General features: G+C 47.5%; 1 long non-coding RNA gene across 1 annotated transcript in view; it reads right to left on the bottom strand.

The window, feature by feature from the left end:
* Window positions 1–4,550, bottom strand: part of LOC138989529 (uncharacterized) — a 162,680-nt gene extending 158,130 nt beyond the window's left edge. The window contains exon 1 of the long non-coding RNA XR_011465820.1: window positions 3,007–4,550. This is a non-coding gene — a long non-coding RNA (uncharacterized lncRNA). The remainder of the gene's footprint in view (window positions 1–3,006) is intronic.
* Window positions 4,551–21,935: the final 17,385 nt, after the last annotated feature.

Genomic DNA, 21,935 nt, shown 5'->3' with positions numbered 1-21,935 from the left:
CTGTACACCACCCCCAGAAAGACATCCCATTCCATATCTAGGCAGCCCAGCCCTGCCATGATGCTAGAGGGCATCATGGTAATAGAGAGAAAGAAAAGATGCCAGGCTTCACCTCTGCTCACAGCACACTTCCTGGCCTGAGGAGACTTCTACTGCACCCCTGCCTTGGCTGTACTCTTTATATTTCTAAGCCACTTCCTGTTTCCATTTCTAGGTCATAAGCCAGGCTTACAGTTGGTGGGGCTCACTCACCTAGGAGCCCCAGCTCTTCTTATCTCCCCTCAGAGACCATGGCTGCCTCTTGGGGAAGGGTTCAGAATGTGCAGCTTGGAAGACACACACTTGTCCTCAGCTTTTCAGAATGCCGAGGCCCAGAAACTTTGCTGGCCTGGGAGGTCTGTGACTTGCTTGGGTTGTGTTTCTCTGCCTTGCTGATGCCCAAGTGCTCAGTTCCCTGGACGGACTGGACGAGTATGCTTTGTGAAGACTCTGCAAAGACCTCATCAGAAACCTCGCTCCTCCAGAAAACCAGCAGGCACCAGCTAGCTTTCCCAGAGGGAGATGTGAACAAGAAGCCATTCACGAGCATTCTCTCTGGAAACCAAATTTCAAAACAAGGAGGAAACCACAGCTCAGCTGTGTGCTGGTGTTTGGCAACATGGGCTCACTTGAAGAGAGACAAGCACAGGCTTTGCACAATTTTATTGCCGTTGCTCTGTGATTTCTAAGCAGTTTACTCCTGATTTCCACCACTCACTGGGGAAAGATTATCTTGGTGAAATGCTGAGTGCTCAGGACAAGCCCCTGGACGATTGGGTCAAGGTACATGTGCCAAGTCAGCATCAGGCTGTTGTTTTTGCCTCCCAATTCCGTTCTCTAACTTTTTTTTTTTCCCCTGTGAAAATGTATCATAAGCTGGAACACACCTAAGATGGCACAGAAAATGCAGAGCTTTGATTTTTACCCTGTGCCCCCAAGTGAGCCAGGCATGATGCCAAGGCTTGGGCAGGTCCCCTGAATGGATCACCCATGTCGTCTTCACCTGCACACTATACCTTTTTCTACAGTAAGGAAGGGAAGAAGAAAGAACAAGCCAAAAAAGGGAAAAAAAAAAAAAAGACCCATAACTGTAACTGAGCAGGACCCTGTGGGGGTCTTCCCAGGATGAACCCCTCCCGCATATCCTCTGCTGTAGCTCCTCTCTGAAGTACCTAGATCATAGTAGCGGATACACATTTCCCGAGCTGTTTTATAGATGTTAAAATCCCCACCAAATGGAAGAAATCAAATACTTGATGACCATGAGCACACAGCCCCCAGACCTACTGACGCCTAGGGATTGATAATGGGACCTTGCCCTGTTATCACATCATCAATGAATCAGAGAACTGTGCACAAGCTGCTCCCATGCTCTGTGACTCCTCTCCTTCCCTGGATTTTAAAGATGCTTTCCTGAAACCCACCAGGGAGTTCAGAGCACTAGCTGCCCTAGACATCTTGCTTGGTGCCCTGTAATGAATGCTGCACTTGGCTTCACCACAACCTGCTGTCAGTAGGTTGACTTGGGTGAGCAGACCCGGGTTTGGTTCAGTAACAAGCCTAGGGGACAGGGATGCAGGCTGCCTCTCACTCAAGGCAGCAAGATTATCTCCAAAGAGAGAACCAGGTGCAGAGAAAAAACAAAGCCACACACAAATCACCCGAAATCTAAAACATAAACCATGTCTCTTAATTATTGAGGATATAAAGAAATAGGAAATCTCATATCCTGTGGTAGAAACATACACTGGAAGAACTTGGTTGGTTGGCAAGTTTGAGGCAGAGACAATACTCCGTGTTCATTGGACTCTTATGTTTTCCTCCTGGACACACACAAGGACTACATTTCCCAGCCTCCCTGGCAGTTAGAAATGTTCATTTGACTGAGTTCGGGACAAAGGGAAAGTTGCAAAGGAAGTGATGAGAGTCACTTCCAAATCTGGACCTAAAACCACCTGTGCAATTCTCCATGTCTTTCCCTCTCTTCCTACCCCTTTGCCTATTGGTTGAAATCAGAGCATCCAGGGAAGAACTCCAAGGTCCTGGCAAATGCAGAGCCATCAAATGACCAAATCTTGGTTCTAGATGACAGGGCAGAGCTCCTTCCATTTCCAACCACATAACCTACTTTGAACTGCAGCGTAAGAGAGAAATAAATATTTACTGTGTTAAGCCACAGAGCTTGGCAGAGTGTAACAAGATTTAGCCTATTCTGACTGATGTAGTAGTATCAAAAGCCTTACAAATATCCATAAGCTTTGACCCAGCAATTACATTCTTTGGAGCATATCCTAAGGAAATAAGTAAGAGTAGTCACTACAGTATTGGTTATTATAACAAAAAATTATAAACAACATTAATAATGAAGACCAAAGCCTAGGACCTAGTAGAAGATTCATTAAAGAAATAATACAGCTCTGTAAAGAAATACTAGACATTTAATATCATTGAAATGTATTTCTTGACTTGAAAAACTTTCCTAGTATTTGTGAAACACTATATAATAGTGTGTTTGTGTTTATGTTATAGTGTTTGTGGTATAGTGTTATGTGAAAAAGAACAACAGAACATAACCATTTGTATATTAATATATATGCGCTTAGAAAAATGTCTGGAAATATACCAAAATAGCAGTGATTATTTCTGGTATTAGGATTACAGGTGGCTTTTTTCTGCAGTTTTACGCCTTTTCTGCAATTAGCATATATTTCTTGAGTTAAAAAAATTTTAAGTAGCTAGCTGGAAATGGATGTGTCACCTTTGAACTTGAAGGCTGGCCTTGCTCTCTCTGTGTAAGTGTATTCCAAGCAAAAGAAACCCAGGTCCTTTGGATGGTCAGGGGCTAAAACCCCACCATCCCTACACATCTGTTTTATCTTCACCACGGGGAGGAGTGCCCAAGCCCTTCTCAAATCTTCCAGGCTCAGTTCCACTGACAGATTTCTCTGCCTTTAAGGAAGAAAGTACCTTTTCATCACAATGGTTTCCAGGATTTCCTCAGAGGGTTGATGGGCCTCTGAACTCTCTTCTTTCTGGGTCCCCATTTGGATGGTTTTGGAAAACTGTGGCCACAGATCCTCTCTCCCTCGAGACCAGCTGGGTGATGCAGACCCTGCCGACACTGCAGAGAGCGGGGCAGGAAATTACACACTAAGCATAGGTCTTTATTCCGAAACCCAGCAACCTCACCGCAAAATAAACTCAAGGGCCCTCCAGCCTTGGTGCCCTGACCCACCAGATCAGAGAGTCTTATGCAATCTCTGCTGATGAACTTTGAATACAAAGTAAGGCTGTAGGTTTTTGTTTTGACCTTCCAACCACATGATCATGCCAGAATTAAGGTGGAACTCCAATTTTTTTTTCCCCTCCCAAATGACTCCCTGCTCTTTTCAACAGACACTCAGAGAATAAGCCTCTGAGGTTTCCTGTTGTGGAAAGTTCTTTGCATTCTGTGACAGGAGCATGTAATAACTCAACTCCTGTATAAGTTTTGTGTGTAGTAGGGTAAAGCTATTTTACTTGAACTTAATGTCTTTTTGGCAAATCACGTGTCCCCCAAATGAAGACACATAAGGAAGAAACAGCTTATTTTCAGCATGAGACCCCAACAGCCTGCATCAGGAAAAGTGACTTCCCTTTTGAAGGCTGAAGCCTGGAACCTGAGAGAGCCGATAAGAACACTTGCATAGCTCTTTCCCATTTTCCCCCGCAGCTCAAATCCTTCCTGCCTTTCAAGGCCCAGCAGAAGAAGGTACAGAGGCCTCCATGGGCAGGCCAGCCCACATCAACATCTCTCCTGCCCCCAATCCCTTTCTAGTGAAAAGGCTCGGTCATGTGATATGCAACCTGAGTGCTGAGGAAACTTTCTGGGCCAGCGTGGTCACATTCACATCAGTGCCCAGCTTAACCACTGCTCAGGGGTCCCACCCACTCCAGTCTCAGCCCCTTGAAGACTCCTCTTTCCCTAGGTATTGAGAATCCAACAGAATAGTGGTTAAGCACACAGGCCTTGGAGCTGGAGTGCTGTGTGATCTTGGGCAACCCTGAGTCTCACTTTCTTGTGCGCCTGGTTCTAATCGTAATAGTTGTGAGGATTGAAGAAGGAACTCAGGAAAGACATCTCACACTCAAAAAAGACAGTGTTCCATTTTTAAAAGTGGCCCCCAAGTCCTTTGACCCACCTTCACCCAGAGGTGGTGCTTTGGATCCCCTCTCCTGGAATCTGGTCTCTGAAACTGCCTGACCAACAAACAGAATGTCGGTGGGGGATGCCCATGCCTTCAGAAGCCTGGGCAGGGCTTGAGCCCCGCCTCACTCTTGGAACCCAGAGGCCATATGGTGAGGGAGCCTGGCCACACAGAGGGGTGTGTTCTGGCAGAAAGCCCCAGAGGCAGTGTTGGCCAACAGTCAGCGTAAAAGCTGACTCCAGGTACAGCCACCATCTGACTGCAACCTAGGAAATTGGAGATCAGAAGCCCTTAGCAAGAAACACCTCCCTGATTCCAGTGAAGCCCCAGAACCACAGTGATAGGAATAAAATAACTGTCATGTTAAGTCCCTAAGTGTTCCAGTGATTCATTGCTCTGCGGCCTTTTCTTGTTGCTGGTGGGAGGGCTCCCATGGGTCCAGGAGTGACCCTGACCCTAGATCACCTGTCCTCCCTAATCCTGCTGCTTCTTCCTCTCCAGCTTCATACTGGAAGTCAGGGCAGTCAGGCGTGCCCTTCCCCACAACATGTCTGTAGGTCTCTGAACCCAACTGTGGACCAAATCCAACTTTTCTTCCCAGAGGACACTTCTCAACTCCCAAGCCATTCAATGCATTCAAAGAACTGTCTGGGAAGAAGGATGCCACCCAACTCTGAGACAGGACAGCCTCGGACACTCACAAGCTGCCTTGTTCTCTTATTATACTTGCTGTGTGTTCAGTTCAGTTGCTGAGTCATATCCGACTCTTTTCGACCCCATGAATTGCAACACGCCAGGCCTCTCTGTGCATCAGCAACTCCCGGAGTTCACTCAAACCCATGTCCATCGAGTCGGTGATGCCATCCAGCCATCTCATCCTCTGTCGTGCCCTTCTCCTCCTGCCCCCAATCCCTCCCAGCATCAGGGTCTTTTCCAATGAGTCAACTCTTCACATGAGGTGGCCAAAGTATTGGAGTTTCAGCTTCAGCATCAGTCCTTCCAATGAACACCAAGGACTGATCTCCTTTAGGAGGTGTTAGACATTGTTTTATCAAAACGAATGTAAGTTTCTTGAGGGCAGAAGCCCTGTTTAAGTTTTATTTTTGGAGCCATCTTTTTTTTTTTTTTCTTTGCAATTTAAATTTTTGAGTGAATTGTAATTTTTTGATAAAATGATGATCATAGCTAACTGAAATGAGATGAGCCTGAAAAACCCAAGTCCATGACAATTCTCAAAAGGGAGAAGGAGAAAGGTCCCACTGCCCAGTGTGAGTTTGTTCGTGCCCAGACTCTCAAGAAATGAAGCAGGAATATGGGGATAAGTCATTCATTTCTTAAAACAGGGTGAAAATGGCTCAGATACATGAAGATTTCAGGGGACGGAGGGTTTCAGTTGTTTCAATGTTGTCTCCTTATTGGGTCATTCAAGTCATTTACTGTAGTCTTCCAAGATGTAAAAAATATTTTGCTTGCTGAGTTGATAACTTCAAAAGTCTTGACATTTAGGATGGATACTAGATTGCAGGAGTCGTCAGGTGAAGCATATTCAGTGGCCAGGATGGGGACTGGGGGAGTGATGGTGGGACAGGGGAGTGATGGTGGTCCAGAGGAGTGTTACACACCTGCTCATCTACAAGCTCCATCTGGAAGCATGTTACATGATGTCTCCTGCTCTATGGATCCATCTGCCTGAGTTTCCCTATCAGTTGTCAACGAAGAAGCTTAACCTACTGTGTGACTTTGGCTTCTCTTGGTGAACCGTATGCCTCCCCTCCTGGGACTATACTGGTCGATCCCACCTCCGGGTTGGGTGGTGGTGTCTCCTCTGTGCTCTGGCAGCTCTCCATGCTTTTTCATCAGAACCCTTACACTGCTTCACTGTGTATGCGTACACATCTCCCCTTCCAACACACTATGAGCTTCTGGAGGATCTTGACAGTCATTTGTTTTTCTCTTTCTGCTCCTTAGAAGTAGCAGGACCTCCTTAATAAGGCTTTAACCTCCTTAATAAGGCTTTAAATGAATGTGTGTGTGTGTGTCCGGTTGTGTCTGACTCTTTGTGACCCATGGACCCCAAAGATTTTTGGATCCCATGGATTCCACCAGGATCCTCTGTCCATGGACTTCTCCAGACAAGAATACTGGAGTGGATTGCCATTCCCTGCTACAGGAGATCTTCCTGACCCAGAGATTGAACCCAGGTCTCCTGCATTGCAGGCATATTCTTTATCATCTGAGCCACCAGGGATTTAAATGAATAAGTAAATGAATAGATGAATAAAATAAGTTTCCACTATTTCCTTATATATTTCAACCAGCACAGGCCACCTGCTTCTTCCCAAATGTGCCCTTGTCTCTGAGGGGACTATGTCTTCAGTTTGGGGAAGTCTTCCCAGTACACACAGTAGTGTGGCAGCAAGATTGACTGCATAATTTGTAGGATCCAGTGGAAAATGAACGAGAAATGTGCAGTCACAGACTCTGAAGGGGCCCTCCTTCAAAAATTGTTAAGAATTTCAAACTGGTGACAGTGGAGCATTAAACCAAGCCCAGGGTCCTTCTAAGCGCCGGGCCCCATGTGACTGCACACGTCTCACATCCATGAAGCTGCTCTGTTAGCAGCTGTTGTTTGCATCGGGGGTGCACGCCACGCCCCTCCTTGTGGTAACGGCAGCTTTTGTTTCTGTGTGGCTTCTGTAGGACTGATGCCACCATTGCTACTTCAGATGGGCCTGTGATACTGGGCTGGCCAATGAGAGCACTGCATCCTCCAGGTTATGATTAGTTCAGGGAAGGGCATGTGACCCAAGCCCAACCAATGAGAACTGTACCTCAGAATTTTGATGTAGGTGAAAAGGTATCTTTTTGCTGGTGCTAAGTCACCAGGAAGTTAACCTAGAGTCCCTGGGGATTGCTAATTGGAGGAAATTCTGCTGGAGATAAAGCTGACCCTGAAAAATCAGAGTCGAGAAGATAGGGCACTTAGGGGAGAGATTCTTGCCAGCATCATTTAAGCAATTACTGAGCTGATCTTCTCCTTTTCATTTGTATAAACCACTAACTTTCCTTCTTGGCCTAAATCCGCTTACCTTGGATTTCAGTCACTTGTAATCAAACCAGTCCTGTGAGTCAAAGCTTAATAAATGCCTTTCAGTTTGAGTAATAGATCTGCAGGGCTTGAAGGAATCTGTTGTTTAGTTCTATCACCCATTCTTTGCTTGGTTCCATTTGACTTGAGAATCAGGGCAAGAAATAGAATAGCCCAGGGAGACTGTGACCACATTATTAAAATGAGAATTTATAGAGACGTATCTCTTACTTGTGTTCATTGTTTTGTATTCAGAAGGAGACAAGGATGAGGAGCATGGGGTAGAAGGCCTTTTTGCTTCGGACATTTGAAAACAAAGTTTTTCAGTTAAGCATGTTTTACTTTTATACTATGAAAAAATAAGAATAAAGTTTTTTTGTTTCAAAGATTTGAAAAGATGCAACTCAAGCCAGTTCACCTTTCCACAGACTGCTAGGGTAATGATCCCACATAGGTAATTCTGACCAGCCATGCCAACCCTTCGTGTAAAGCCAAGCTCTGCAGAGCACACAAGTCCATCTGAGCCGCACTCTCCCCACCCAGGACTCAGCCTGCCCATGCCCCCACCCCACCTGCTCAGAGGGGCTGTGTCAAGGCCAGCAGTCCAGGTGGATGTTTACCGACTTGGGTCTAACCACGCCCAAACTATACCCCTTCACATTTCTTTTGGAATCCTGAGGAAATCCTCAGACTGCTGACTTTACTGCCAGTAGCAAACATTATCTACCCTCTGGGTGTGCTGGCAGGAAAATCAAATTTTATACCTTCAGGCTGGCCCGAATCTTAAGGCCACTTACCTTCCCCTGTGATCTCACCCCAGTGGCCCTTTACTTCTTCCCAGAGTGAAACCTTCCTCTATGCTTTGCTCGACTCTCGGCCCAGCATGGCTTTCTGACACCCCCTCCATCACCAGCCCCCCAGCTTGTCTCCCCTCACACCCTTCCCTGACAACCTCTTTCTTTGGGTTGCCCTCCTCCGTTTAATTGTGAACAGACTCTCCATCCTACTCCTGTGGGCAGACTCTTTACTAATTCCTTTTTGCCTCAGTTGAAACTAGATCTTTCCAAGGACACTAGCCTCCCCTGTGGACCTCTCACATTCTCAAGTGGAAGCTCTTAGGGCCTTTCCCCACAGCTAGTCCTGCCATCAACTTGGGAGAGTTTGGTTTTTCTCATGGGTGTCCTAGCCTTATTGTCCACCTCCTCAACTTCAAGGACCTTTCCCTCTCTCCATTTCAACCATGGCCACATCCTGTATGTCCTCAAAACTCAGAACTGAAATGTTAAACTCTAATACCCCTAAACTTGGTTACTGGCACTCCCAATGTCAAACACCAACATTTTTGCTTTATTGAGATTTCTGGTCTATGGTCCATTCCATTTCCCCCAAATTTATGCATTCAACAAATCCCTACTGATTCTATGCATGTACCAGGGGCTGCTAGGCAAAGCTGGTGAAGCTTCATTCTAGTGGGAAGAGGTTTCAGTTACCTAGTGCTTTGCAATGAACCTGTAGACTTTAGTGACTTCAGACAAGGGCTGATTATGTCTCATCTTTCTCTGGTCGGGAACTGGTCATGGCCAGGTTAGGCAGCTCTTCTGCCTGCCTGGGTGTCAGCTGGGATCACTCATCTACATTCAGGCATCACTGTACTTCTGTCACTTCCGTGCTCCTCCACACAGAAGCCTGAGCCTCCTCACAGCATGGCAGTCTCCAGGCGGTCCGCCTCATCACATGGCAGCCAGCTCCCAAGAGTAAAAGTGGAAGCTGACGGACTTCTTAAAAGTTAGGCCCAGAGCTTGGACAGCATCATTTCTGCTGCATTCTGTCAGTCAAGGCAAGTAATAGGAAATCAAAAGTCCAGATTCAATGAAAGGAGAATCAGACCCCACCTCGTGATGAGTGGAGTAGCCTGTACGTACAATAAGAGAAGGAATTGGTGGTGGCCGTTTTCAAAGATTATCGACCACAGAGGAGGGAGACGATAGATAGGTAGGCAGATAAACAGGAAAACGCCAGATGGTAGTAAAGCTGCTCAGACAACTGAAACAGGGTGATTTGATAGAGAACCGCTGAGTAGCTCCTGTAGATTGAGGGGATTTTCAAGGAAGAATCTGAGGAAGAGATATTTAAATTGCAACTTTAAGGCAAGGATTGCCAGCGTGTGAAGATCCAGGCAGGAGGGAGAGCTAGCACAAAAGCTCTAAATGGAATGAGCTGGGCAAATTTAAGGAATAGAAAGAAGGGGCAGGAGTTAGGGAGTACAGCCAACCACAAAGTGTGTGACTGGAAACAAGGCTAGACAGGTCAGAGGGGCCAGTTCAAATGCACTGGGGGAAGGAGCCTGGATTTTATTCCAGGAGCAGTCAATGGAAAGCCACAGAAGGGTTTTAAGCAGAGAAGGGACAGAATCACTGTTAAAAGTTCACTTTGGCTTCCCCATAGGGAATAGGTTGTGAACTATGAGTGTGGAAGCAGCAAGACCAGTCATTGTCTACCATGGAACCCAGAATCAGGAAATGGTGGCTCATTTGGCTGCCAGATGTGGGGAGAAGCATGGACATGTTTGAGGGTTGGGCCATCAGGAGGAGCTGAGACTTGAGCCTGCTCCGTCTTGGTTCAAGTCCCTATCATGCCTGGGTGATTACTGCAAAAGGCTCCTGCCTGTTCCTCACCAGTGCACCCACAGCTGGCTGTCAGTTAGTGCCCTTCCTTAAACAGCATCTTAGTGTTTTAAAGATTATTTTCCAAGTAAAGTATCTTGCATATAGGGCTTCCCTAGTAGCTCAGTTGATAAAGAATCTGCCTGCAATGCAGGAGACCCTGGTTCGATTCCTGGGTCGGGAAGATCCCCTGGAGAAGGGATAGGCTACCCACTCCAGTATTCTTGGGCTTCCCTAGTGGCTCAGATGGTAAAGAATCCGCCTGCAATGTGGGAGACCTGGGTTCCATCCCTGGGTTGGGAAGATCCCCTGGAGAAGGTAACAAACAACTACCCACTCCAGTATTCTTATCTGGAGAATTTCATGGACAGAAGAGCCTGGTGGGCTACAGTCCATGGGATTGCAAAGAATGCCTCACAGCTGAGTGACTTTCATTTTCATATCTTTGCATATAAGCCAACCCCCAGCCCAGGATCTGTCCCTCTCCTCACTCAGGCTCGTTTCCAGTCTATGTCCCATATTTCCTTTTCACTCCAGCTCCATCTGATCACCCACAGTACCCTGACAACATCCTAGGTTGTGATCCCGGGCCTCACACATGCTATTTTATCTTCCTAGAATGCATCTTCTCCCCACCTCCATTCATCATCCACCCAACATCTACTTCACCTTCAAAATATAACAGGCGTTACCTTTTCCAATACGCCTTCCCTAAAAACCCAAGTTTATTTAGATTTCTGTGCACTCAACACAGTGTACCACGAATGTCCATCTCCTTTGTCTGTCTCTTCCAACCAAGTGTGGGTGCCTGAAGGACTGGAATCTAACATAGCACTCTCCAAGTGAAGGCAGTGAGAAATTTAGGAGAGCGGATGCTACCCTATTTGGCATGATTTGCCCTTAGATTCAGAAAATTTGCATTACAAGATCAAATCACAGCAGAAAGATGGATGTGATAGGTGCTTTTACTGTGTTCCTCTTTCTCCAGGCCAACTCGGGGAGGTTAGAGTTGGAATCTAGAATGAGGGGAGAACTTAGTTTCCTCTGTGCGTAAGATCCTCCAGGAAGAGTCTGCCCCCTGTATACACGATGCATCAACATCGTTGTTGATAATAGTATTGACTTCTGGCAAAATTAGTACTCTGACTGCCTTTCCCCTGGGAAAGTCTGAAAAGCCTGCTGCTGGCAATGTGAAGTCCACCATGATATTTAACGGTAAATACACTGCAAGCTGATGACTTTCATATCCATACCCAGACCTGGTCCTTGAACCGAACTTCAGACTCTGAACTCCAAGTGTCTGATGCCCTTCTCTACCTGGATGCCCCTCAAATTTGGCCAGTCTAAAATCAAACTCATCACCTCTCTTACTCCTGTACGCCCAAGACTGAGGATCTACCAGTAATTCATGGATGAGTCACCGATGAATATTGGAGTTCACTCTCTTCCTTCTGAGTGCCAAGATCCTGGTCCAAGGCCTCAGCTTCTCTGGGCTGTACAACCACCAGCATCCCTCCTCCCAGGCTGTCCTTCTCTGGTTTCCAGGGGATCCACTGGAAGTGCAATGGAAATGCAAATCCAATCTTGTTCCCACCTCTCACCAATCCCATCTGAAAATCTAAAACCCTTTAATTCTTTAATTGTCCAACATCTTGAGAGCTTCTTTAAAATGCAGATCTGAGCCCCTCTAAAGGCCTGGTCAATCCAGAATCTGCTGGGTGAAGCCTAAGGATGAACATTCTTAACATTCTCAGTGTCCAGGGATTCTGATGGGAGGGGGTCCACCCTGAGCCAAAGTGTGATCCAGGGAAGGAACCCAAGCTCCTCACTCACTTTACCAAGCCCTTCATGCGTCCCCCTCTTCTTAGGTGAGGTCACAGCCACCTCCTTGCCTCACCTACTCTCTCCCCACACACCCTGCTCTCCCAGGTTCTTCTCCTCTTTGGCCTTTGCTATATCTTGCCTGTCTCCAGGAATGTCCTCTCTGAATGACTTCTTTCTTCAATGAGATAATGAAACTGAGTCCCCCTAAAATCAAATTTCCCTACTAAGTTTACAATTAACCTCTCTATTCAAAACTTTACTCCCTTTCTTGTTCTGAACTTGTTCCCCTCAGGATTGAGGAGCATCAAAGAAAAGGGGGCATCGAAATGGAGCAGGATGCTGTGGGGCCCTCCTGGATAAAAAAAATCTCTCCATGTTCCCCATTTTTATTTACAGAAAAAGACTTTATAATCTCGTAGGCTTTCCTGGAGTTTCAAAGAGCAGACATAAGCAGTTACTAATTAGGGAAGGAGGGAATGCAGAAACAAAGGAAAAGCAGTCAAGCAAGAAAAGCAATGATATTTTAAACAACAGTTCAGCGATAAAACAGAATCCTAGTTCCTCCTCAAGGGGTATACGGAACAACCTGACACATATCTTTGACTTGTTTTGCAGAAACTAAGACCCCCCATCCCAATGGAGGGTGGTGACTACATGCACGTAGACCCCAGACTGGTTGGAAACGGAAGGTTGATGATTAAAATTTCCAAACCACCACTGTGCTGCCTCACCATCAGCCAATCAGAAGAAAGTCATGCACTCTGCCACATCTGGGAGCCAGAGGTTTGTTCTCACAAGCGACTCTACCACTAACTTCTGTCACCTTGGCCAGCCTCCTATACCTCTCTGAACCTCTGGTTCTTGGTGTGTAAAAAAATGAATAAGAATACTTGTCTGGTCTACCACACTCCTTCCTCTAAATACTCAGAGGTGTTTCTACAGGGTTATGACAGGCTGGGTGAGGTGTGCATGCGTATGTGCACACACGCACATGCACACACGCACACACACACACTCATAGTCACTTCCTCTCCATGCTGTTCATTGACCCAAATGCAACAGAGCAAAGCCCCAGTCTTCCCATGAGCTTTCCATGCCGCCATGATGGCACCCATGAATGTCCAGGCCGATGCTCTCAAGAGCATCAATAATGCTGAAAAAAAGGCAAACACCAGGTTCATTTAAGGTCAGGCTCTGCAGTCATTGCCTGGTTTCTGCAATGGTGAAGCATGATTACACTGGCAATTTTGAAATCATTGTTGGTTACAGAGCTGGGAACATTTTTATGAACCTCACTGGCACATTAAAGAAGTGTGAATGGAGCCCCAGATTTGACGTGCAGCTCAAAGATAGAGAACAATGGCAGGGAAAATGAGCGGGACCCTTTTGGATGCAAAAGCCCTTGTGTCCCCTGTTTCTTGTTTGTCAGAAATAGGCTTTGGCCTCCTAGACCTCCTCCTTCCAAAGGGCAGATCCAAACAGTTGCTAATCAGGGAAGGGAGAGAAGGCAGAAACAAAGAAAGAGCAGTTGGAAAAAAAAGAAAAAACAGTGCAGTAAAATAGAGTAGAGTTCTAGTTCCTCCTCAAGGAAGGTACACAACAACAACAGCAACATATCTCTGAGTTCTTCTGCAGGAACTAAGGCCCCCTCCCAAGTGGAGGATGGTAACTTCAGGCTGAAGCACAAGAGTCCTGGCACATCACCCTGTTACCTCACCATCAACCAATCAGAGGACAGCCTCATACCCTGCATCCTTCCCCCCAAATTTTACCTCTAAAATCCTCTCCCTGAAACCATCAGGGAGGTCAGCATCATTGAGCACAAGCCACCTGTTCTCCTTGCTTTGCCCTGCAGTAAACCTTTCTCTGCTCCAAACTCCGGCTGTTTGTTTGGACTTGCTCTGCGTCAGTCACACGCATGTGCATTTGGTAACAGCAGGACCATCTGCCCCAGCCTTTTGGGTTCACTGTAGTGGTGATGATCTCAGCTGGCATCACAGATAAAAACACACAGGCAGGAAAACCCTGGGACTCTTCTTCTAGAGGTGTAACACATACATACAAGTCGAATGTCACAATGGGCCAGAGAGATGGAGAGAGAGAGGGGAGCAAAGCCCGGGTCAGCTATCTGCCCCTTGCAGCTCTGAGTCTCAGCTGGAGCCCTGGACAAGAGGGAGCTAAACCACTTGGCATCATCATGAGTGTCTAGACTGGAGATTGACCATCTGGGACAGGTCAGGCAATTGGTACACATAGAAGTTCTCACTGAGGAGTGTCCCAGAGCCATTAGTCTGCATTAAGGAAGGACGCTGCCTCCAGGGAGCCTCCCAGCAGAAGCTGGGCTTGCTTTAGTGCAAGAATGAGGGACTGCAGGCCCTAGAGCCAGGGTGCTCACCTTGGACATCTACAGTACCTATTTTATCTTTTGTCTGCTTGCATGTAGGGCTAGACGGTTCTATAAGCTGGTAGGGGCCAGAGAACACAGGCTTCACTTTTGGAATAGTTAGAGCTCTTAGGCAGAAATGAGATTTGAAACTGGACTTCTCCTCCTCTGCCCCCACTTTATTAACACCGACGATTTATGACACACCTACTCTGTGTCTGGCAGCATCTTAGATACTAGACTTGTATAGTCTCACAGAGTTGAAAATGAGGAGCTCATGCATTTCTCAGAACTCAAAGCAGAACTGGAGTTACTGACTCCCCCAATGCCCTGCCCCTCACCCCGGGGCCTTGCCCACAGCATTCTCAGTAAACACCAGTTGGAGGGACCATCTGTGGTCAAAAGCATTTGAGAATGTCTACATGCTGTGTCCCCTTTGGTTTCAGGATGCTGTGAGCTGAAAGACACAGAACATTCATGAACAAGGAAGAAAAAACCCAGAGAGTTAAAGCAACAACTGAATAACACCAGGGATGGAGAACCGTGCCTCTGGGTGGTCCAGGCCTTCCCTCAAGATCCCAGTCTGACTGCAGCAGTTCCAAGCTCACGTCTTCCTGTGCTAGTGTCAAAAGACAGAAGAGACAAGTACTGTCTTGCGTTTCGCTTTGAGAGGAACAACTTCCTGGGAGTCCAAAAGCCTCATTTGCCTGTGGGCAGAGCTGTACTCCAAGCTCCTGCTTAATAAGGCAAACACCGCCCCTCCGGGAATGGTTCAAACCAACCGGTCTTCCTCTCAGGACTGGGGAGGAGCCCACAAAGTAAACAGGTATTTAACCAAAACATTCCAGGTTATCTGAGCAGAAAAGTGGGGGCCAGGATGAGTATTAAGTGGGAAATCAATAGCATCTTCCAAACCTTTCTTGGTGAGCCACACTGCTCATACATTTAAGGTTCTTAAACACATTTCTTTCTTAGATCAAGAAACCCACTTTATTTCTTTGAACCCAATGCTTTCCCAAACTTATTTTTCCTGAGAATTCTTATTCATTTCTTACAGACATGCTGAGAAAAGTTGGACCCCACCTTGCTGTTTTTCCTCAGCTAAACGACTGTCCTGAGTGCTCTGAGAGCAGCCTTGGGGCCAGACAGCACTCCATGCAAGGAGAAAAGCTCAGAAATTCAAAAGGGAGAGATCCCTTTGGCCTAATTAATAGGAAATAAAGGCGGGCGTTTTTTATCTTTGGTGGGCTCCTTTTCTTTTTGGCTACTCCAAATTAATAGGTTTAAGACATTACTTTTAGTTGAATTTCTTTCCACTAAACTTGCCACCAGAAAGGGACAAAATGATGGCTTTTAATAATGATTATAAAGGGACAGATGGTTAGGTCAGGCGAGGACTGTGACCGCACCAGCGAAGCCTGCAAGAACTCACTCCTTAGTCCTTCTTATGGCTGTCAGCTCTCACTAGGCGATCCCCTCCTCCCTACCCCTCCTGTCTTCCCGTCCCCGCTTCTCCTTGGTGCCTCCTCCCCTGTTGGAAATTCCTAATGAGTTTTCAAAAAGGAGACCTTGAGGTTTCTTTGTCACTGATATTTGAGTGAAAGTAGAAACCCCACCACAGCCCTCTGCTTGGGAGAACAGCTGGACCCAGCCTCCTCGCGGTTGTTAAGAACCACAGAGAAGGGGCAGGGACCAGCAGGCGGGAAGGCCACTCTTCACACTGGAGATAACCAAGGCTCAGGTTGATGTCACAGATAGAACCATTGTTCTCTTTCCTGTTCATTTTGAGCCCTCCTGTGGGCCCGACTTGTTCCCATTCTTGTACGTGGGTTTTAAGAGGCAGAGCCATCATGCTGGGTGTGTGAGGGAAGGACAGGTGCCCTCAGCAGCCTCTGCTGGCTTCCTCAGGCAAGGTGTCCCACCAGCTGACAAGCCGAGGCCTCTGGGCTAGCGTCTCCTGGGAAAGATTGGGCAGGAGGTGTCCGTCTTGCTAGGAGGACTGAGAGGAGCTCAGCTCATTCTACCTGGTTCAGCCAGATACAAGAACAAGGCAACTAACAAGTAATGTCCACAAAACTGAGATTCTGGGGACGCAGGATTGGGGCAGGTCTAGGGTGGACCCGACACAGGCTTGTGCAGTCTTGCCTCTCCCCGCGGTGTGTGTCTTCCTTCTCTGTGGCTTCAATGGCTGCCTGCTCAAATCTTCCCACTCTGGACTCCTGTTTCCTTGATCACTTTGTCTCCTGTTTCTTTGACTCTGTCTTAAAAATGTCTCGCATCTGTCCACTTCTCTCTGTTTCTATGGCCTCTGCCAGCATTCAGTCCCCATTGTCTCTTGCCCCAAGAGACCTTGTCTCAAGGTCAGCCACACTGCCACTCTTTACTCCCCAACCAGACTGACCTTAAAATGTCACTCATCTGCTTGGAACCCTTTGGTGGGTTCTCACTGGTCAAAGGCCAGATTTCACAATCTTTACAGTGACTCACAGGCCCTGATATGCTGTGGCCCCTGCCCCTCGTCTGCTTGCCCCTGCTCACTGAGGTCAGTCATGCCAGCTGCCGCTAGCTGGGCTGGCTTCATGGGTCTGTGACCAGTGCAGCCATGCAGGGTCCTGCCCTCTGAAAGGGTGACTCTGCTTGGGGTCTAACACTCTGTGATTACCACCTTGCAGTTCTTAGTAATTATCCTTTTTGCAGGGGCCATGTTGTAAAGCTTGTGGGATCTCAGTTCCTTGATCAGGGATTGAACCTGGGCTGTGACAGTGAAAGCTTGGAACCCTAATCACTAGGCTACAAGGGAAGTCCCAGTAATTGTCTTAGAATTCGTTTTCCAAGTGAAGTTAGACAGGACAATGGAGCACAGCACTGCACTAGACCTAGAGCCTCGACAGTCCTCTGGTCCTACTGCCTCCCTGCTCCCTGGACCCCTGTCCCACCCACCTTCCCCTTCCTCCCTGTGGCCACGGCCTCCCTCTGCCAGGAGCTGTGATCAGGCACACTGGCAGGCCCATATTCTGCTGTTGCCCTTCATTCTGGGCAGAGCTGTAGGAGGGTTGGAGACAGACACCTGATGTGACGTCATTTCCGCCCAGGCTGGCAGCCCCACAGCTCTTGAAATCACTGGATCCAGGTATCCATCATGTCCTTGGGCGGGGGAGGGGAGACTGCCTTACCCCTGGCTGGGGGCCTGTAATTAGCAGATTACATAGTCAGCTCGGCCTCTGAGATTCTCTGGGCTGCCGCCCAGACTGCGCTTTCCATGCGTGGTTCTTTCTCATCCTTCAGGTCTCAGCTCACAGTCACCTCCTCAGCTCATCATGCCCTGCTCCTCCTGTCCAGAGGAGATCACACCTGTTGTCCTCCGCTGTCTTCACATCACACTTGAAGAAACTGCTTGAGACACAGAGCTTACACACTTCTTAGTGTAATCCATGCATGCCTTTAAATCACTCATTCGCACAGAGGGGACTCCAGGGAGGCAAGGTAAGTGGGAAGATGTTCATGGCTCTGAGCTGACTGGTGGACCTGATTTCCCTCCCCAGCCTCTTACTTGCCATTGCCTCTTCTGAATTCTCTGACTCCTCATATGGACATAAGGAAGGTTCTGGCAATCACTTATCTCAAGGGAAAAAAAGAGTGATTCCCCTTCTCTGTTTCTGTTCAGTCACCCTCTCTTCACCTGGGAAGAGAACAGGAAGGACTTGAGAAAATGTACTAAGAAGTCCTTTGTTTTAAAAATAGCAGAACATTGCTGCTCGATATTTCCCCCAATTTTTATTTATTAAAAATATGACCTCAGCTCCTCTTGAGTTTAGTATGGACAATGGAAAGGCTTGGACTCGTCCTAGAATCTAGCATGCATCAAGCAGGAGGTCCTTTTGGAGCACGTCAGGGTGTAGCCTGGGTGCTGATTAACCAGGAAGTCACTGGCCCTAGTGCATAAACAGGACGTGGAAGCCCCCTACTGCATGAGTTGATGCCTGCTTATTTGGTGTTATGAACCAAATGTCTGTTTCCCTAAAATTTATATGTTGAGGCCCTAACTTATTATGTGATGGTATTTGGAGATAGGACCTTTGGGAGGTAATTAGGCTTAGATGAGGACATGAACAGGGCTTCCCAGGTGGCACTAGTGGTAAAGAACACGCCTGCCAGTGCAGGAGATATAAGATGCAGGTTCCATCCCTGGGTTCGATTCCTGGGTCAGGAAGATCCCTTGGAGGAGGGCAACCCACTCCTGTATTCTGGCCTGGAGAATCCCCATGGACAGAGGAACCTGGTGGGCTACAGTCCACAGGGTCACAAAGAGTTGGACATGACTAAAGTGACTTAGCAGGCATGGGCTAGGACATGAAGGTGGGGCCTTGGTCTGATGAAATTAGTGCTCTTATAAGAAAAGACACTGGAGGAAATTCCCTGGTGGTCCAGTGGTTAGGACTCAGTATTTCCACTGCCATAGCCCTGGTTCAGTCCCTGGTTGGGGTTGGGGTTGAGGGTGGGGAAAGACACTGGAGGATTCCCTCCCTCTTCCTCTTTCACTCCCTCAGTTCCTCTCTCTACGATGTGTGTGTGTGTGTGTGTGTGTGTGTGTGTAAGAAGGCAGCTTTCTGCAAGTCAGGAAGAATGCCCTTTCCAGAGTCCCTCTCCAAGCACTGACATGGCCAGCACTATGATATTGGACTTCTCAGTGCTCCAGAGCTGTGAGAAAGTTAATTTCTGTTCTTAGACCACCCAGTTTATGGGGTTTTGTGACGTCAGCCTGAACAGACTAAGGCTTTCAGGTATCTGGGAGGTGCCGTGGAGTGGTTGGGCGAGGGTACATGGGAACTTGGGGCAGTGGCTAGTCACCATTAGGTACAGAAATATTTCAGTCTATTTAACAATTGAAACAAGTAGATTGTGATGGCCCAGTACTGCTCACGGAAATAACATTATAGAAGAGGCAGACAATGTACAAAATAAGCAAAATAAACAGTATGTCAATGGTTTTATGTGCTGTGAAGAAAAAAAAAAAAAAGGCAGAGGAGAGAGTTAGGAGACGCCATGGAAGAGGAAGGCGTAAAGAGAAGGACACAGCACATTCCTTCCATTGAAGAGAGCTTTCCAGAAGTTACACTCTACACTTAAAGCCTGTTGCTCAAAACTTAGTCACTCGGCCACACCTGGCTACATGAGAAGATGGGAAATACAGACATCATTCTGAAAAGCCATGTGCTCAGCCATTGTAGGAAGTGAGGTTCCAGGACTGAAGATGCAGAGACTGGATATTGGGGAACAATCAGCCACAGCATGGGAAAAACATGATTATATAGAAAGATAATTTTCACAGGTGTCAGGAGACCACTCTCCCTGGGTTTCTCACATTTGTGGGTGTCCCCATAAGCAGAGGCACCGGCTGCCTTCCTTCTGGACTCTCTTTGCAAGGATGTTTGTATAGCGAATAGTCTTAGAGAGAGACAGTGTCTCCCTGTGGAACAAAATACAGGAGTGTTGAGTGTCCAGTATAATAGAATAAGATTTCCTCCTTCAGAAGAAGTCAGGACCTACGGACCATCATAAAATACTTGGGTTCCCTAACCTCAGAGATCCTCCCCTGTAATGTAACCCACTGCAGGCTCAGGAACCACCCGGCCCTCTTTGCACTGACCTATAGGAGGAACTGGGGATCGGGAAACCCCCATTAAGATGTGTATTTATTTAGTCATTCCCAGGAATAGAAGGAAAATGGTAGCTTTATAATAAAGAATCTGGCTGATACCATCTTTACAAGAGGATCAAATGACACAACCAATAATGGGACAACTTGACATTGTGTTCAGTTCAGTCACTCCGTTGTGTCCAACTCTTTGCGACCACATGGACGGCAGCATGCCAGGCTTCCCTGTCCATCACCAACTCCCAGAGCTTACTCAAACTCATGTCCACCGAGTCGGTGATGCCATCTAACCATCTCATCCTCAGTCCTTCCTTCCAATGAATATTCAGGACTGATCTCCTTCAGAATGGACTGGTTGGATCTCCTTGCAGTCCAAGGGACTCTCAAGAGTCTTCTCCAACACCACAGTTCAAAGTGTGTCCTTAATGTAACACTCTGAGAAGAACAAAACCCACAGCTTCCTTGCTTTTTTTAAAAAATAGCTTGATTCTAATTATGAGGAAAAACCAATCCAAATCAAGGAATATGCCATAAAAATATTAGCATTATGAAATACAGAAGAGGGTGGGAGAATTCTTCTCAACCACAGAGGGTAGTTCACCACAGACTGGTGATAAAGACCCTGGCTGATTGTGAAGGAGCAGAGGCTGGAGCCATTAAAAGGCATTGCATCGGTGTTTCCGTTTAATGCCTCAGCCATCAATGACTCCTCAGAGGCTGCTTCAGCTACCTGTTCCAACGCATCCTGGGAGTTGCTGGGCAAATATGTGGACAGCATTTCAGTCCTAAACCTGCAGGGCCCCCCCACCTGCAGGGCCTCCTGCTCTCTATAGGTAATGGTTTCAGCCTCTCCTTCAAACCTAGTCTCAGCAGGGACCATTGAGTCACCCAAACCTCAAGTCTGGCTTTCGGGAAACAGCCACCGGTCTAGAAATGTGTCACTGTGAGAAGGAAGGAAAGGGAAAGATAACTGAAGGCCCAAGGTACAGGCAGCCTCTGCTCTCTCTCTCTCTCCAGAAAACAGAGGGTCCCTTTCCTCACTCCAATCCTTTCTCACTCTTATTCTCCTTTCAGGAGAACTTAAGTCTGTGGCTAATCCTTAAGATCCAGAATGAGTCAGACATGGGTTTTGAGTCTGGATTCTCCATCTACCAAAGAATAATAATAATACACCTTCCTCCTGGGAGTGAGGGTCCATGGGATAACTTACAGTAGGGCATGAGGGAGCCAGAGGTGAGGGTCCACTGTTCTCCCAGGAACATCTGGACAAGGTCAGAGGTGGATGGCCCCAACCATGGTGCCTCTTGGACCACCCTGGAGAGGTTTCCAGTCACACAGCAGGAGAGATGGGCCTCCAATCAGAGGCCCCGGGTTGCTGTGGTCAGGGGGCAGGGGCGGGTGCAGGCTGAGGGAGGGGGGCGGGGGTTCCACTCGAATAAACTGCACACCTAAGATCAGTCCAGGCAGAAGACTCCGGGAATTTCCTACTACCTTCACTGCAGATGTCCTATTTATAAAGCTGAGTCACAGACAGTCAGTCAACATGTAGAGACAGGAAATGAGGGGCACACCCAGAAACAGGGCCTCACCCACCCACAGGCAGGGGATACCCTGGGTCCAGCCTGGCTGTCCCCACTCTTAAAAGCACCTTGACAGACTCTGGGCATTTGCGTTTCTGGCCCAGTTTTCTCTTTCTTATTGCATTGACCCCCTTTCTGGTTTCTTTGCTCCAAAGTAGCCTGCTCTGTTTCAGGGTTATAAACTTCCACGGAAAGTCTGGCATCTTCATGGCTGGCTTACAAGCAGTGCCAGTCCCTTCTGGGGGGTGGGGGGCCCTCCATCTCCCTCTGAGACCCAAGGGATCAGGCATATGCACGGATCTAACAGCGTCTGTCTGCTTCTCTGCATGATCACGTGGGCCTGAATGCCTCTTGCTCAACCCAGCCTCTGTGTGAAAAAACCAAGTTCTCCTAGGAGTGGTTCCTTTAGTTCAGGGGTGTGGACGCCTGGGGTACAGGCATCATCAAAGTCAGCAAGGGAGCAAAAGGGAGCAGAGTTCAGCTAAGACCAGCAGCACTTGCCTGTCCATCAGCCC

This window comes from Bos mutus, chromosome 10, assembly GCF_027580195.1.
Source record: "Bos mutus isolate GX-2022 chromosome 10, NWIPB_WYAK_1.1, whole genome shotgun sequence".
Classification (NCBI taxonomy): domain Eukaryota; kingdom Metazoa; phylum Chordata; class Mammalia; order Artiodactyla; family Bovidae; genus Bos; species Bos mutus.
Note: the sequence above shows the minus strand (reverse complement) of the source record. Positions and strands in the feature narration are given on the sequence as shown.